The following is a 17,705-nucleotide window of genomic DNA, read 5'->3' on the forward strand; positions in this document are numbered from 1 at the left end:
TTCCTCCCATCCAGAGGCATATGGCAAGGAGATTCTTAGTCACCTTTTGTGTTTTTCATCATGGCAGAGGGCCTCAGAAGATCTCTATCCCAACCAGTCCAAACGAATCAGCTCAAAGGCATCAAAGCTGCACATCAAGGACCCAGAGTAACGCATCAGCAATTTGTTGATGACACAATGCTTATGTGAACCCCCATAGTAAAGGAAGCTCGAACCTTCAACAAGGTGATAAGTACTTTCACGGAAGCCTCAGGTATGGAGATCAATCTAACAAAATCCAAATTATTTTTCTTCAACACTTCTATTCCTGTGCAGAGAAATCTCAGTAAAATTCTCAAGATTCAAAGGAACTCCCTTCCAACCAAATACCTCAACATCCCACTTTCAGAATACGCCCCCAAAGCTGCAAATTGGGAAGATTTCCTCAACAAAATGAAGGCCGGATTAAGAAGTTGGACTCATCGAGCACTAAACATGGCCAGCGAACTGGTACTAGTCCAATCAGTTCTTCAAATAATGCCGGCCTACATGCTCTCAGCCCTTGCGGCACCCAAATCAGTCTACAAATCCATTCGGAACATCTAGCGGTCCTACCTCTAGAATGGAGATTCAAAGAAGCGCAAATGGGCCCTCCTCAAGTGGACAGACATATGCAAACCAAAGCTAGGAGGAGGACTGGGCCTAAGAGATCCTGAAATCCTAAGCAAGGCTATTACAACAAAAATCTAGTGGAGATGGGTGGATAATCCTAATTCCCTATGGGGCACCTTGTGGAAAGAAAAGTACACAAGTCAAATACAGGACAAAGACCTCATCAGGCTCACTGGAAGCACTCAAGGCTCTCCCCTCTGGAACAAAGTATGGGAGAACCGACACATTGTTCGGCAGCACTGCTTCTCGGAACTGCACCAAGGCAACACTGCCCTATTTTGGGAGGATGCTTGGCAAGAACTCCCTCCTTTGGATCACCCAGATTGGACTACACTAAAAAATGACATGCAAGAGGCAGGGCTAAAAAGGGTAGAATATTATTGGCAACCCCAAACAGTGACCACCACTTGGAAAAAATGGCTAACCAAAGATCAATGGCCAACTCAAGACCACAATGGAAATATAGAACAACTCCTACAACAGCTAGAGCAACGCAGGATCCTCACCTCAACCAGAAGACATTCGGTAATGGGGAAACAATTCTAAAGGAAATTTCAATATAAAAGAAGCCTACAAAATCATCACTGCTTCACCTGACTGGCAACTGGACCCCTGATGGCACGCCCTCTGATCTAGAGGCACTTGGCCCAAAATAACCCTGTTCTCTTGGCTAGTCATGCACAACAAAGCGCTTACTTGGAACAGTCTACAATGATGGAGTTTCATCGAACCCTCTCTATGTGCCCTCTACGAGAATGATAATGAAATGCTCAACCACATTCTCAACACATGCCCCATCGCTTGCGTGCTATGGGATGATATAGCTTTTGTCTTCAGGCAAACCGACAGAAACAGAGACTCGATCTGCCTTACCTTGAGCAATTGGTGATTAACCATGTCCACCAATAATCTGATCAATAGGGCACGAAACCTCATTCCGAGAGTCGTGGTATGGATTCTCTGGAAAGAGCACAATGCTCGAATCTTTAAGAACTCTGCGATGTGAGTGAATAGGTTAATGGAAAAAACGAGGCGGCTAATAATAGAAACGATCCACGTCATGGACATAATGCTGCAAGAGGCCTGTCACCAGAGGATCAAAGGATTGTCCAAATCCTCAATCTCAAAGCCCGGACAAATCCTACTAGTAGGAACCAGACCACAGAAGCGATGAAGCAGGAAAAATGGGGAACACCACCATTTCCAGCATTCAAACTAAACTTCAATGGCACGTCAAAGCAAAACCCAGGAAAAGCCTGGTACGACAGAGCAATCAGGTACCACACGGAGAATATCAAGCTTATCTACCATGGCAATATGGGAAACAACACCAACAATGCTACAGAACTGATTGCTCTCATCAAAGGCATCACGCTGGATGACCACTACAAATTTCTACCCCTGATAGTGGAAGGAGACTCGGAGATTGTCATCAAGATGATGAGAAAACTTCAAAGCGGCACTCAAGTGGACAAGATCAGACCCAGTTGGAGGCTCTCGAAAATCCTAAAGGATCTGCAAGCCCATCTCGGTAACATTCAAGGCATTACCTTTCAAGAAGTCAGAAGAACTGCAAATAAGCTGGCCGACACCATAGCTAATGCTGGCGTTCAGTCCAATAGTGAAGACTATCACATCCTTTGGCAAGACTTGGAGGAGGGGGAACTTAGAGAGAAATGCCACACCATAAACAAGGTAGACCAAGAAGCATAGCGAATGCTAGGCTCCTTTGATTCTTCCATATCTGCATCTATTGACAATTATACAAGCTGTAAGCGAACCACTCAAAGGAAAAAAAAAAGGAGAGAGTGAAAGCAGAGACTAGACCAGCTCAGTTGTACAAAGGCAGACACAGGGAGGTCCCATCGACTCCCACTCTGCATCATGTATTTTACTGTATTTTAATAATATAAAGTCTCGCTAAACCTTACAAAAAGAAAAAAAACATGCATATTGAAATAATTGATTTATAATACATATTAATTTTTTTTTGTTATTAATAGTTCTTATTATGTATCAGCTCCATATTAAGATTGAGATTTTCACTATATAAAATTGATATAAAATTATAATATTTAATTTTTTTATTATTATTAATATATTGTTGTTTTAAATATTATATTTTAATAATATTATTGATAGTGTTATTTTTGCATGTTATCCATCAACTCTACAATTAAAAAAGCACATATCTCTCTCTTACTATTTTTTTTTTCTTTTCTTATTCTAATTATTTTATCCATTTATTCAAAAAATAAGATGGAAATTAAAATATTTTATTATAATTAACACTGATTTTATTTATTAAGTAAATAATATTTTATTATTTTTAAATGTAACTTAATTATACATCACAGAAGCACAAAAAAGTGAATCACATCTCAAGACAAAAATTAATCTATATTCATTATGAAATAAATTGAATAATAATTTTTTATATAAAAATTTATTAAGTGCAGGGAAAACCATATTTAAGAAAACTTTATTATTTACTAAATTTATACAGGAAAGTAAAAATAATAAAAAAATACAGTAATTCCAAAAAGAAATGGGTCGCTTTATTTATAATTTAAGTAGATTTATTTTTTTATTCATTAATTTTACACATCTAGTCATCTATTCTTTTTTTCTTTTAACGAACCAATATTCTCAAAATAATTTTTTATAACTAAAATCTCAAACTAGAAATTCGCAAATTTCAAATTTAATATTCACTCCTCATCGTTTATCATTGTGAGATTAAATTGGCCAACTGTCAAGATGAGAAACGGTTATCAAATTGTCTAGGTTTAAGACCATCGGCACGTAGGTTACATTTGTTACCGTTATCGCTATAAATTACGGCAGTTCCTATTTCAGACCCTATAGAAACATAAATGAGTGCTAAGTACCTGACACAGGACATTCGTGCATCTGAAGACATGCTACATATGCATATGAAAGCCATACATCTCCATGCATATTCCGGCAACTCGATCACCCTACCTCCGGTAGGCTCCAGTATTCAATGTATCTGCAACCACTATCAGACCTGTCTCGTCTCCTCCTACAACCTCCTTTGGCTTCCTCGTCTACCACCATTTTCGAAATTCCATTTCATTTTGAATTTAATAAAGGCGCTAAAGGCGGCACCTTTTCTTCTCCGCTTTCATCTAGTCATGGGGTTGAGCAGGACCAGCAGTGGCTTCTGGGCGAGGTTGCGAGGATGCTTGTGCACTACGTGACGAGCAAGATCCTACCCCAGCAGAAGAAAGCTGAAATCAATCTCACCCTGGAAGTACTTTCTGTGAGAAGCCCCTGCAATTTCCTTGTCTTCGGCCTCGGCTACGACAGACCCCTTTGGAATGCCCTCAATGCCCACGGCAAAACCATTTTCATGGAAGAGGACTCCAATTGGATACGGAAAGTTGTGGAGAGCCAACCAGGAATTGAAGCTTAACACGTCCAATACCAAACGAAAATGTCATTGGCGGACACCCTACTGCACAACTACAGAAGAAATGTATCCTCCTGCAGCCCCACCCGGGCCTTGAGGTCCTCCAAATGTGAGCTCGCTCTCACCAATTTTCCCACGCTCATCTACGAGACGGAGTGGGATATGATCATGATTGACGCCTCCCGTGGTTACTTCGATGACGCGCCCGGGAGAATGTCCGTCATTTTCACGGCAGTCGTGATGGCCAGTAACAGGAAGAAGGAAGGATCCACAGATATTTTCCTTCATGATGTTGATAGGAGAGTGGAGCAAATGTATGGCGGGGAGTTCCTGTGCAACAACAATCTGGTGGGATCTTTGGGGAGGCTTTGGCATTTCAGGGTTCCCACATTTTCCAGGATGAAGCCCACCAGCGGTAGCACTGATGGCTTCTTCTGTCTGTCACCTATGAACAATAAGGAATAATGGTTGCAGTGTTTACTCATCATGGTATTTTCGACCGACAATTGGGGATGGAGAACAATAAGCCTTAGCCCTTCATCTCTGTTTTCAACAATATGCAACTGCACTTCTTATTCTCCATGTAGACTTTCCCTGTAGACAAAATGTATGGAAAATTTAGTACATAAGCACCAATGCATCTGTTTATGACGAGTCCTAAGCCTTACACAGAGCTCATTAGAGGAGAAAATCCAGATTGCATTTCGCATAGGGAAGGGTATTTAATATTATCTATTTATGTTTAAATTATAAATGTTTTTTATAGGTTTTGATAGGTGTGTGGGACAACTAGTAGTTCCTGCAAAACAATTGAATAAATGTTTGAATTACCCCAATAAATGGAAGTTCATGAGATGATTATTAACTGTGTGTAATCAATACCAATTCAGTAAATGTTGGAATTACCCTTAGACTTGGAAATTGAGTAGTTATCACTTCATAGTCTAAATATTTGAGATTTTAGAGGCTCTCCAAGATTTGGGCTTCTTATAATTGGTGGTTGTCTGTGATTTAGAGATAGTGTGATTGGTTTTGTGAATGAAACAAAGCTCAAGAGAATTACCCATTGATTCGATATACTTTAAATAGGTTGATGTTGAATATCTTTGATTTGACGATAGATTCTGTGTGGAATGTTTGTTTGTAGATCTTATGTATAGTATGAGTGTTTTTGCTCTGTGAATTTGATTTCAGGGCCATTGGCAGTGCATGAAGTGGTATCAGATTAACTGAATCCTGAGAGTATGGAAACTCTTGAATGTGGCAGATGTTTTCAAACAAGAATAAAGCGTTAAGTATAATTTTTTAAGAAGAGTGAGAGGATGTTGAGCTTGAGTTGTAGTTGATTGTGTAGAAACGTGGTATAAAATTAAAATATTATTATTGTGTAAAGGGAAATGATGCAGATAGAATACTAAGAGAGGTATTTTGCATGTTGTTAAAAAATAATATTGTTAAAATTGGGTATGTTGAAGAAGATAATATGACCCTTAGAAGGAAACTTTTAGGGGTTAATATTTGTAGGTGGGTTAATTTTTCATCATTTAAAAAAAAATGGCCAACTATCATTTTTCTTAAAAATGATTCGCCCAAATTTTATAGTATAAAATTGTTTTACCTTAAAAATCGTCAAAATTTATAGAGACTATATATAAAACCATTAGAAATTTGAATAAGTTTACAAAACTATCAAGAAACATTTTATGGTTTGCATATTAGGGAGTTGTGAGATTTCCCTAAGTCACTAAACTTTAAGATAAATTTCCATCCTTAAAATTTTCTTTGATTTCTTATGATGGATATAAGGAGAGACAGCAAAAGAAAGGATGATGAACATTAAGAGAGGCATGAGGTAAAAAAAAATAGTATTGTTAAAAATTGGCATGCTGAAGAAGACAACATGATGAGAAGAAATGAATTTTATACCACATGATGAGAAGACATGAATTTTTTATGTTGGATATAGGGAGAGACAACAAAGGAAAATATGAAGTTGTTGTTGATGACCTTGTAGTCATGATGAAGGTGATTATGGAAAGATTGAATACCATTGAGTTAGCATAAAAAGTGAAACATTTCATTTAAAAAAGAGTAAATATGAAAAGGCAAGTTCCTATAGAAGAGCTAGATGAAGTGTAGAAGATGTAACAACACAAAATGAAGAAGTTGCATGCATATTCTAGCCATGCTGATCAAGGAGAATTAATGGAGTGGATTGAAGACACTCGACATTATTTTGAATTCCATGTAGTTGAATACTCCATGTGAGTAAATATTGCTAGAGGTAGATTAAGGAGCTATACATATGATTGACTATAGTATCTAAAGTTAGATGAAAATAAATGAAAATACAAGATCCAAAATTGGGAGGATATGGTCAGCAAGTTAAGAGGTAAGTTTATAGATTTTGAGTATGTTTTGAACATGCCTAGAAGATAAGATTAATTGAAGTACAATAATGGGTATAGAGAAAAAATTTGAATAGATTTGTGAAATGTCCATGAGAGCTAATGTTATAATAGAGATAAAGGAAGAAATTATGAAATTTGTGCATTATTTAAAGTTACCAATTAGCAAGAAGATTTTGTGAAGGAGATGAATTTATTATAAGAGGCTTGTTATTTTGCATTGAAAGTGTAGGAGAAGTAGAAGAAGAAAAGAAAGAGAGTAGGTAGATAGAGCAAAAGAAAAAATAAATTATTTCAATTGTGGACAAGAATGATGGAAGTGAGAATGGCGTGCATGAATTTGAAAGCATGCCCATGGGCAAAATGCTCGGAGAAGAACAAAAATATTAAGTGGAAAAAGGTGAGTGTAGCAATGAAGAAAATGATCTTCATTTGTTATGGAGAATTAGTAATGTTTTAGTGTAGACTGTTCATTTTGTTGATATTATGCCAAAAGAGAGTGAAGAAGGATGTGTGATAGAAATCTACATTGAAAAGAATAACATGAAGGAGTTTGTGCAACAAACTGAAGAATTATTAGAGTAACAACTTTAGCAAGAGAATGTATAGGTAGATTAGAGATGTTGTTGCAACAGTGGATGATTTTGTGGAAAAAAGTGTTACAACAATAAGTGGTATTGTAGTATAAAGTTGCAAGCAGGGAGGTTGCAAAAGTGAGTGATATTGCAGCATAAGATGGTGTCTAAACACGAATGGCAAGGAATGAGAAATGCCATTACACGAGATGCAAATGAGAATAGTTGATTCACATAATGTTTTACATATTGATTTTGTTGTTGGTAGAATGGAATGTGCCACAAGTAAAAACGAAATGGAATATACCAAATCAAATACTCAACAAGGATGTTGCCAAAGTAAACAATATGTTGAAGTGATGATTTATAGTAGTAGTTCAATAGAGTAGAAGATAAATCTTGAGAATTAAGAAGATGAAGGAACAAACTATGTTCATGATCGAGAAGTAGTTGTAATATCAATAGATATTGTTGCAAGGAAATGAAGATGTAGAAAAAAAGTAATGATTTGAAGATGATTATAGCAACAAATTGGTTGTAGACATATAAAAAAATAGTGAGGAGATGACTTAGAAACACACATTGATGGTGTTTTTGGAGACAATAGTGATGTTTTAGAAGAGAGAGGATAAGGAGTTATTAAGCATCATGGAGAGGAATCATCATGGGGTAGTTAGATATATGGGAGAGAATTTTGTTTCTCATGATGTTTTGGTATGATGGATGTTGTTGCTTGGTCTTTTCTCTAATGGGGAGAGAGAATGTGTTGATGGCTTGAGATTGAGGAGATGATGAATCTATGTTGTTGATGGTGTTATAGTGTCAAATCTTTTGATGTTGTTGTTATTTCTTAGTGTTTCTCGGATATTTTGATATTGGCCACACATTGATGTTGTTGGAGAGATTACATTGTTGGAAAATGTAACTAGGTTCAGTCTTCATTAAATGTATTTGAGTCATATTGTCAAAAGAATAAAGAAAATAATTTTTATTATTATTATCATGACTTATTAAAGCATGGGTTTCATGCTTCGATTACCATGTTTTAGGTCAAAGTCCACATTGAGGACTTCTAGGATTTATTCTGAGTCAATAGAGTCATTTTACTTTTAAAGAGACCCTTCTTGGGATTTTGAATCATGTAAAAAGGTTTCGTATTGAGTCAAATATAATTTATGTATCATCCACATCAAGTCAGCCTAAGGATATTCAAGTTGGACTAGAAGAGATCAAGTTAGCCTAAGGACATCAATTAAACCTCCCTTGAAGCCTATAAATAGAAGCAAGTCGAATTCATTTGGAGCATCTCATCTCAAGCAAGTTTGATATCTCTAAGGAACCCAAAAAAGTGTGAAGTGGGTCTAAGGAAGCCGAAGGAAGTGCGAGTTGGGTGGAGTCTAAGGAGAAGAAGAAAAAAAAAATTTGGTGCCTCACTCTCTTTGTTTCGTGCCCTAGTTTGGGACATTGAAGTCTTCCAAGGTTTCCTGATGCCGAAAGTTGCTTGATGTCGGAATCTGCTTGAGGCCAAAAGCTGCTACATAGTCGAAGTTGCTGGAAGAGAGGTTGAAGTTTTGGGATGCTGACTTGGTGTGGAGGGAAGGTTTGGTCTTGTCTAGGTTGAAGAGAATTTCGACAATTTTTCCCCTCGATGGGGATTTTTCCCTGGCATGGTGCCTATATCTGGTGTCCATTATTTTTATGTTCTTTTTCTTTGGTAATTTCTTGATGAACTAAAGGAAATAAGATATAAAACTTAATAAGAAGTCAAGAAGATCACAAGTAATTATCAAGTATAAGAAAATATTTCTCCCTTTCTGATTTTCTAACATGGTGTCAGAGCTTTGGTGAAGAAAGAATAAAAAGGAAGTCTTAAGCACTTGATCAAGGAACCATTCAAAAGTATTATCTCAGGGAAGAAGTCTACTATATTCAAGGAATATGTATAACACAATAAAGGGAGAGAACAAACTTGAAGGAGCCTCAAACTACAAGTCTTGGAAGAAAAGGATTGACCTCATCCTTGAAAAGAACAAGGTACTAGGCTTGGTCAAAGGAAAAGTAAAGAAGCCTACAGATGAATCTAGTGATGTTGACAAAGTAAAATTCATAGAATTAGAATTGGTGGCCATGACTCTAATGGTAGAAGGAATAAAGGACAATCTTGTACCATTTATACCCAACATAAATCATACTCAAGGCATGTATGAAGCCTTGTCAAAGTTATTCACTATTAAGAACATTGGTCATGTGGCAAGATTGAAGAATGAACTAAGGACCAAAATTATGACTAAAGAAGATACAGTGGCATCCTTCCTTGTGAATATATCAAGAATCAAAGATGGTTTTTTTGGCCATTGGTGAAATTTTTCCAGACAAAGAACTCGTGACCACCACTCTATTAGGATTTCCACCTACTTGGGGTTCATTTGATGCAAGACTTAACAATTGGAAGGAAGTTCCCACTTTTGAAGAACTATGGACTGAGTGTAGCCAAGAATAATTGAGGATCTCTCTACTTTCCAATCCTGAAGAAGTATATAATGCCTACACTGCTCAATACAAATGAAAGAAATCAAAAGGACCAAGGAATAAAGTAGACATGTCCAAAGTAGAATGCTATCAATGTCATAAGAAGGGTCACTATAGGAGTGACCATATTGACAATCCAAAGAATAAGAAATATATAGATTGTGCTAACATTGTTGAAGAAGAAGATCCAAATAAAGTCAAACCTGAAGAATCTAACATAAGGGACCCACATTATTAAGTCCTTTGTGTCTCGTTCAAGATATTCTATTTTTTATTTTTTATTTTTTGTTTATTGTTTTTTAGAATTTATAGGTTTTTAACATGTTTTTGGAAAAATACATTGTTCTTTTTTTGTAATTTTATAGGTATCCCTCGAGATTTGAAGGGAGCCCCCAACAACTCCCAAAGATAAGTATCTCATTTCCTTTCATATTTTGGTTTTATTTATATTAATACTAATCACAATTCTCCCTCTATTTTCTTGATTAGGAAAACATCTGCTATATTCTTAAGGAGTATGAAAGAGGACTTCTCAAGACAATGTTTGTCAAGGAACAAAGGTATGCTTTAAAACATTGATTTCTTTATAATAACTGTTTATTCATTTGACAATCCATTACTAACATCGTTGTGTCTAGCTATAGTGAATCATATTTATTCTTATTTTTCGATGATTTATCACTTGATAAATCTACCCCACTCCTATTCTTAATTGATTTTATAGAACCTTGGACAGGTCCTAAGGGTATGCTTATGGAAATTTCTAAAACTCTAAACTGCTTAGGGTTATTGAGGAATGTTATTTGAAGTTTTAATTGATGATGTCATGTTTGGGATTTTGGTATGATCATGAAAACCTAACTTATTAGGATTGAATCATAAAGTCTAAAATATCGAACCTTTGGAAGTTTTGGTAATATTGGGTTTGCTATGTTCCTATATTGAAACCCTAACTCATTAGGGTTTGGTGAAATGTGTAAGCAAGGCCCTTATAATTTCTTAGAAATGATTTCCTTAGTATGTGTGTGTTTTTCTGATCACACACTAGTCTAATCAAGTTTGTTGTATGTCTAACTCTTATTGATCTTTGAGAAGTTGGGTTTGACTAACAAATGATATGAAATTCCTATGCATGATTATGAAGTCCTAGATGTATGAGTTGACCTATTTGTCGATGGTCATGAATACTAGAGTTTGGAACAAAGCTCTAGTCAAAGTTTGTATTTATAGGATGATAGTATTTGTGAAATTTTAGGGTTTTGAAGTTAAACCTTAGTAGAAGTAAAAATCTCTAATGATTTGAGATTTGTGTAAGCTTGATGAAATCCTAGTTTTATTTTGGATTTATGATTGATTGAAAAATCTGGGGTTTGAACTAACCCTAGTGGAAGCTGGTCATGTTAATGACTAAGCTGTGATTGGTTTTGATTGATTCTCTTGTATGAGATCTAGGATTTGTATGAAACCCTAGTGGAAAATATAACATATTGTTGTGCATGCAATCCTTTTTGTGGAAAAAAATGATCCCTCTAGTCCTATGGGAGGATCTAGCAACAAACTAGACAAATATTTGCAAACGTTCCTAATTTATAGCAGAAAACATAAAGGAGGATAGATGACCTACCACACTCTGATGCTAAAATATGTTGGTGTCGTCCTTGATTCTCTCGCTTCCAAGATCAATCTCCTCTTTGTCGATGTTGATGATTACCTAAAAGGAAAATCATGTGGAGACAACAAACACATACACAAAAAAAACCATTCCAATATAAACCATATAACAGATCAAGGAGTATTATACTAAATGAGGAATGATAGACACATTTATGGAAAGAAAACACATAATGTATTATTAATAGATAATAAAGAGAATCATTACAACCACTTAAGCCTTGATGTTGGAAGCCTCCTTTAGGGGAGTTTCCAAGTCCTAGCCAAGACCTTCAAGCACTCCTTTCTCCTTAGCAAAATGGGCAGCATTTAGGCATAGTTTCAGCATAGGAATGCAACCAAGCAATAACCAACCAGCAGCTAAACAAAAGTAGATGGTAGAGGTTTGATCTATAGGGAAGGAGAGGGAGTTGAGGATCCATAAAAGGAGGGAGAGGTTCCACATTTCAAGGGGAAGATCCATGAAATTAGGATCAAGAACCAGGAATGGGAGTTCTCAATCCAATCCTCATTCAACGACAACCATCTCGTTGTTTTCGAGACTTCTAGTAGGAGAATATTCTCCTCCATTTTAGGAAAAACTACCTGAAGAGGGCTAGTGCATATTTTCCTATCAAAAGGCATGTTGTCAACGCTAGTCACTAGTTAGACAAAAAGTTACTAGCACGGGTTTGTTTGCTAAAAGTAGCGTTGGGCTTGAAAAACAAGGTTTTGGACAAGTTCTTCAGAATTTCTTCAAAGAAAGTCTTCTTCTTCCTTCAGGGATGCTTCTCAACATGTTTCATGGTGAATACATTTATTTTGATAGCTTTCATCACTTTGTGACACTTGCGACATTGACAACACAAAATGTGACACTTAGGATATGAGACCGAGAGTGAAAAAGTATTGTATAACAGATGCCCCACAAAGCATGAAGCCAAAATGGGAAGTGATGGATGAAATGCTTTAAAAATAAAAGAAAGGAATTTGGAGAACCACCCTCAAGAGACCTACAAATCAAACATTATACAATATATCTCACATCTCTGATGTAAGTATGCTCGAAGTGTAAGCATCTAACAATACATAGATCTACAGCATGGATGCAGCCATCCAACTAGAAAGGATCATGTGCATGGATCCATGGCATGGATGTAGCCATTCGAATAAAAGGGGGCATGTGTACAATCATGAATACTTAATAACTCCACGTAGCCTAGATTTATCAGATGAAACCCAAGGTCTTCATCTCCATCCTGATCCAACCAAAGTATGAATTTAACCATGTGAATAAATGTGTCAGAGTTGAACATGGAGAAACCACCTAATTACTAATCAATGATGTGAACCGTTGACAAGCACGAGAGAAACCGCCAATAAAGACGATGGTACTCAAGGTACAACATCACAATCCACGAGTGTAAACAATGAAAATGAATTCGAACACTCACAGAATCATTCGATCGAAGGCCAATGATGTGAACCTATCATTGAATGCGAAGAACCTGTCATTGAGGCATGCAAGCTCCAAGGTAATGAAAGGGAGTTTCTAGATCATCTTCTTGGACAATGAGTTGGAGTCGACAGGAAGTGATCCGTTAAACAAGGGCCATAATTTTTCCCACATCATCGACACGAAAAAATAGAATTTTGTAGAGTTGGCAAGAGTGATTCAGGATTGTTACAGAAAAGTCAAACTGGGTATAAGTTGTTTGAATAGCAGATGGGACTTGTCTTGAACATATCGACAACACGACTTCAGAATTTGGTAGCATATGACTCAACATAGGATCATAGGTCATGGTGATAATAAGATATAATCAAATTAGAGGAAAATGGATTTCCCAAACCTAGTAAGAACAGTGATGAAGTGAGGATAACCCAAACCCGACACGAGATACAGATAAGTGTCATGTTCAAGAGTGACATGTTTCCTTTATACAAAATACCAGATATATGTTTAATTCCATTATTCCTCCACTATTTATAGCGAGTACCTCTTTATTTTTAATCCCAAGCCTGAAGAGGATACCATATGCTTGTTGTATAAGTTCATCCTTTGGATGAATCCATCCTAGTATTTTTAATGAGCCCTAGGAAGGAGTAGCTCGGTCTTGTCTCGGTCTCATCATGGTGACAACTCCTTCATCGTTTCAGTTTTAGAATTCTGATGGAAGGGTAACTCGGTGTCTTTTTCATGTTTAAATTGTTTGAAAAAGAGGCAAAAAGAAAAATTGAGAGGTCATTTTTCATAGATAGCCTCTTGAATCTGAAAAGGTAGAAAACAATATTCAAGAGAACCTCTTAGTCACGTGTGACCAAGCTATTCATTTTTTGTATTAGTCTATCTCAGTCCAGCAAACGGTTAATCTTATATTAAGACCAATGAACGAAAGTTGATCAATGGCCACAATTCTTCCTTCTTGCGGGAAACATATCACACGAAAGAGAGAAGAGACAAGATCTCCCATGACATAAACATAGTCTTGGTTGAGGAGTAAATTAAAATCTAAAGGTCCTTGGACAATTATCATGTTCCTAAATTAAAATCTAATTGGTTCCTTTGTTAAAAGATAACAGATTCTAGGTAACGGGCACAAGCTGCAGAGAACCTAAAGCTTGCCAATTAATTGAAGACAGAATACTAACAAATGCACCGTCATCCATGATTGTGCCAGGTACGAGTATATTATAAGCTTGTATCATGATTTCAAAGGGCACATAGGAAGGAAGATGATATCCTGCCAGTCGACTCCAATCAAAGAAAGTGACTAAACTACTTGGAGAGGGTGTCATCGGAATGGGAGGACTTCCCTCTTGTATTACGAGAACAGGAGGATCCCCCCCCCATATCGTGGGAATAGGAGGATCGCCCCCTTGTACTATGATAATAGGAGGATTTCGCCCTAATTCTTTGGAATCTGAAGAAACCAGAAGAACTTGAGTGATACGAACTTCACTCTCTACAGGATAGATATGATCAACTTAAATCAGAATCGAGTCAACCATTTTTTCGACCAATGGTTGGTCAGAAACAGACTCATGGGATTCACTTTTAGAAAGAGTGGGATGGATCGTAGATGAGTTTCAATCAATTACTTGATCAACTAGTGGAGGATCAAGGGAAATCTTCTAATAACTAGTTGGAAGAAAAGGTTGAGAAGTGGTAAGGTTATCCAACACATTAGAGGCTTCATCGATATAAGGAAAAAGGTGAATAGGATGATTCCCTTCACATAACTTACAAGGAAATTTTTTTTTTCTCTTTTTCCCATGAGTTTTACCATCACTAGTTGAAGGTTTATCACCAGCATGATCTCCCAAGGCTGATGACAAAGGTCGATGTGAATTTATGGACCACACTTCTAATATCTTGGGAATACTAGGACATTCTCAAAGAAGGTGGTCACCCTTACAAATATTGCAAGGGAATTTCTCTTTAAGAGGTTTATTGGAATATTTTTCAACATCAATGACAATTTTAGAAATGGTTGCTTAGTTGGCCCTTTGCTTATTTTTCTTCTTCTTCTTATCCACCTAGTTACTAGCTTGCAGGATTTTACCAGACGAAGAGGAAGAAGAGGAAGAAGACAGAACATGCGAAGAAAGAAAAGAGTCAACATTAGGCTCAACTAGAGGTTAATATTGTTCAGGTGGAGGAGAACCCAGTTGAGAAGCAGTTTGGACATTTGGAACCATAGGGGTTGAAAATAACTAAACTGGAAAACCAATGGTAAATTTGGCAAGGGATAATGTTGCCATATAAGGAGCACTAATATTTTCAAAAGAAGGAAAAGGATCAGGATTCCCGTCAGAGAGGTTTCCTTGATTGGTGGATTCGAGAACTATTGTCATTAGTCTTAGGCTAAGGTCTACTAAGGAGCATTTCCATAGGAAGGATGTTGTGTTGGGGTTAATTAATTGATTTTAGAAATTAACAACAAAAATAAATCAAACAAGGGAATCTAGGCATAAAGGTTTACCAAGCAACCGTGAATTGTAATATACACCTTGGCAAACCAAGGACTTAACATTACAACAGGAGCATGATAAAGGAGTTCATCCCTCCTAGGCTACGTCTCCTTGGTCCAGCTTCTAATGGATTGGGCCTCTCTATTATGCTCAAAAGTGTAAAAAGATGTGTTTAGAATGCTCAAATGCCTCTGAAACCTCCTCCACTGAGCCACATCGAAGAGCTCAAGCCAATTCTTCTGATCAGCTGTCACATAATGTCTCAAGTAATCCTCTAGCAATGCGTTGATCCTCTTGGTCTGTCCATCTGTCTGCAGATGGTAACTCGAACTCATCAACAACTCTGTGCCGACTAACTTGAACAATGTGGTCCAAAATCTGCCTGTAAATCGCGGATCTCGATCCAACACGATGCTTAATGGCATCCCCCAATACTTCACTATGTTCTTGAAGAACAACTCCGCAGTCTGCTCGGCTCCACATGGCATCTTTGTTGGAACAAAGACAACATACGTGGAAAAACGATCAACCACGAAAACTGTGCATATACGGAAACTGTGCATATATGGAAGATATGTGTATATACGGAAGATATGCGCATGTCTTCTGTATATCCCTAACTTTCCTATATGTGCATATCTTCAATATATTCACATCGTTCATGTATCTGCATCGTACAAGCACAAATTCCATATACAGAAATTGCGCATATACGGAAACTGTGCATATACGAAAAATATGCGCATATACAGAAATTGGGCATATACGGAAGATATGCGCATATCTTCCATATATTCCTAACTTTCCTGTATGTGCATATCTTCCGTATATGCACGTCGTTTATGTATCTACATCATATATGCCCAAATTCCATATACAGAAATTGCGCATATACGGAAACTGTGCATATACGGAAGATGTGCGCATATACGGAAACTGGGCATATACGGAAGATATGTGCATGTCTTCCTTATATCCTTAAATTTCTTGTATGTGCATATCTTCCGTATATGCACGTCGTTCATGTATCTGCATCGAAGATGAGCAAATGCCATCTACAGAAATTGCGCATATACGGAAACTATGCATATACGGAAGATATGCGCATATCTTCCGTATATGCCCAGTTTCCGTATATGCGCAATTTCTGTATATGGAATTTGCGCATCTTCGATGCAGATACATGAACGACATACATATACGGAAACTATGCACATACAGGAATGTTAGGGATATAAGGAAGACATGCGCATATCTTCCGTATATGCCCAGTTTCCTGTATGCGCACATCTTCCATATATGCACAGTTTCCGTATATGCACAATTTCTATGTATGGAATTTGCGCATATATGATGCAAATACATAAACAATGTGCATATACGAAAGATATGCACATACAGGAAAGTTAGGAATATACGGAAGATATGCGCATATCTTCCGTATATGCCGAATTTCCGTATATGCGCATATCACAGTTTCCGTATATGCGCAATTTATCTATATGGAATTTGCGCATCTACGATGCGGATACATGAACGACGTACATATACGGAAGATATGTACATACATGAAAGTTACGGATATACGGAAGACATGCGCATATCTTCCGTATATGTGCAATTTCCGTATATATGCATATCTTCCGTATATGCACAGTTTCCGTATATGCACAATTTATGTATATGGAATTTGCGCATCTGCGATGCAGATACATGAACGACGTGCATATACAGAAGATATGCACATACATGAAAGTTATGGATATACGGAAGACATGCGCAGGAAAGTTGGGGATATATGGAAGACATGCGCATATCTTCCGTATATGCCTAGTTTCCATATATTCGCATATCTTCCGTATATGCCCAATCTTCCATATATGCGCAATTTCTGTATATGGAATTTCTGCATCTGCAATGCAGATACATGAACAATGTGCATATACGGAATATATGCACATACAGGAAAGTTAGGGATATACAGAAGACATGCGCATATCTTCCGTATATGCCCAATTTCTGTATATGCACATATCTTCCGTATATGCGCAATTTATGTACATTAAATTTGCGCATATACGATGTAGATACATAAATGACGTGGATATATGGAAGATATGTACATACAGGAAAGTTAGTGATATACGGAAGACATGCGCATATCTTCGTATATGCTCAATTTCCGTATATGCGTATATCTTCCGTATATGCACAGTTTCTGTATATGCGCAATTTCTATATATGGAATTTGCGCATCTATGATGTAGTTACATGAACATCATGCATATACGGAAGATATGCACATACAGGAAAGTTAGGGATATACGAAAGACATGCGCATATCTTCCGTATATGCACAATTTCCGTATATGCACATATCTTCCATATATGCACAGTTTCCGTATATGCAGAATTTCTATATATTGAATTTACGCATATACGATGCAAAGACATAAACGACGTGCATATACGGAAGATATG

At 36.9% G+C, this 17,705-nt stretch overlaps 1 pseudogene; it reads left to right on the forward strand.

Annotated features, from left to right (window-relative positions):
- The first annotated feature begins 3,658 nt into the window (after positions 1-3,658).
- Positions 3,659-4,552, forward strand: LOC149190791 (arabinogalactan O-methyltransferase 1 pseudogene; annotated as a pseudogene).
- The last annotated feature ends 13,153 nt before the right edge of the window (positions 4,553-17,705 follow it).

The sequence above is a fragment of the Pinus tabuliformis genome, chromosome 3_1, assembly GCF_031772625.1.
Source record: "Pinus tabuliformis cultivar Carrire ecotype Pingquan chromosome 3_1, CPIR1, whole genome shotgun sequence".
NCBI lineage: Eukaryota > Viridiplantae > Streptophyta > Pinopsida > Pinales > Pinaceae > Pinus > Pinus tabuliformis.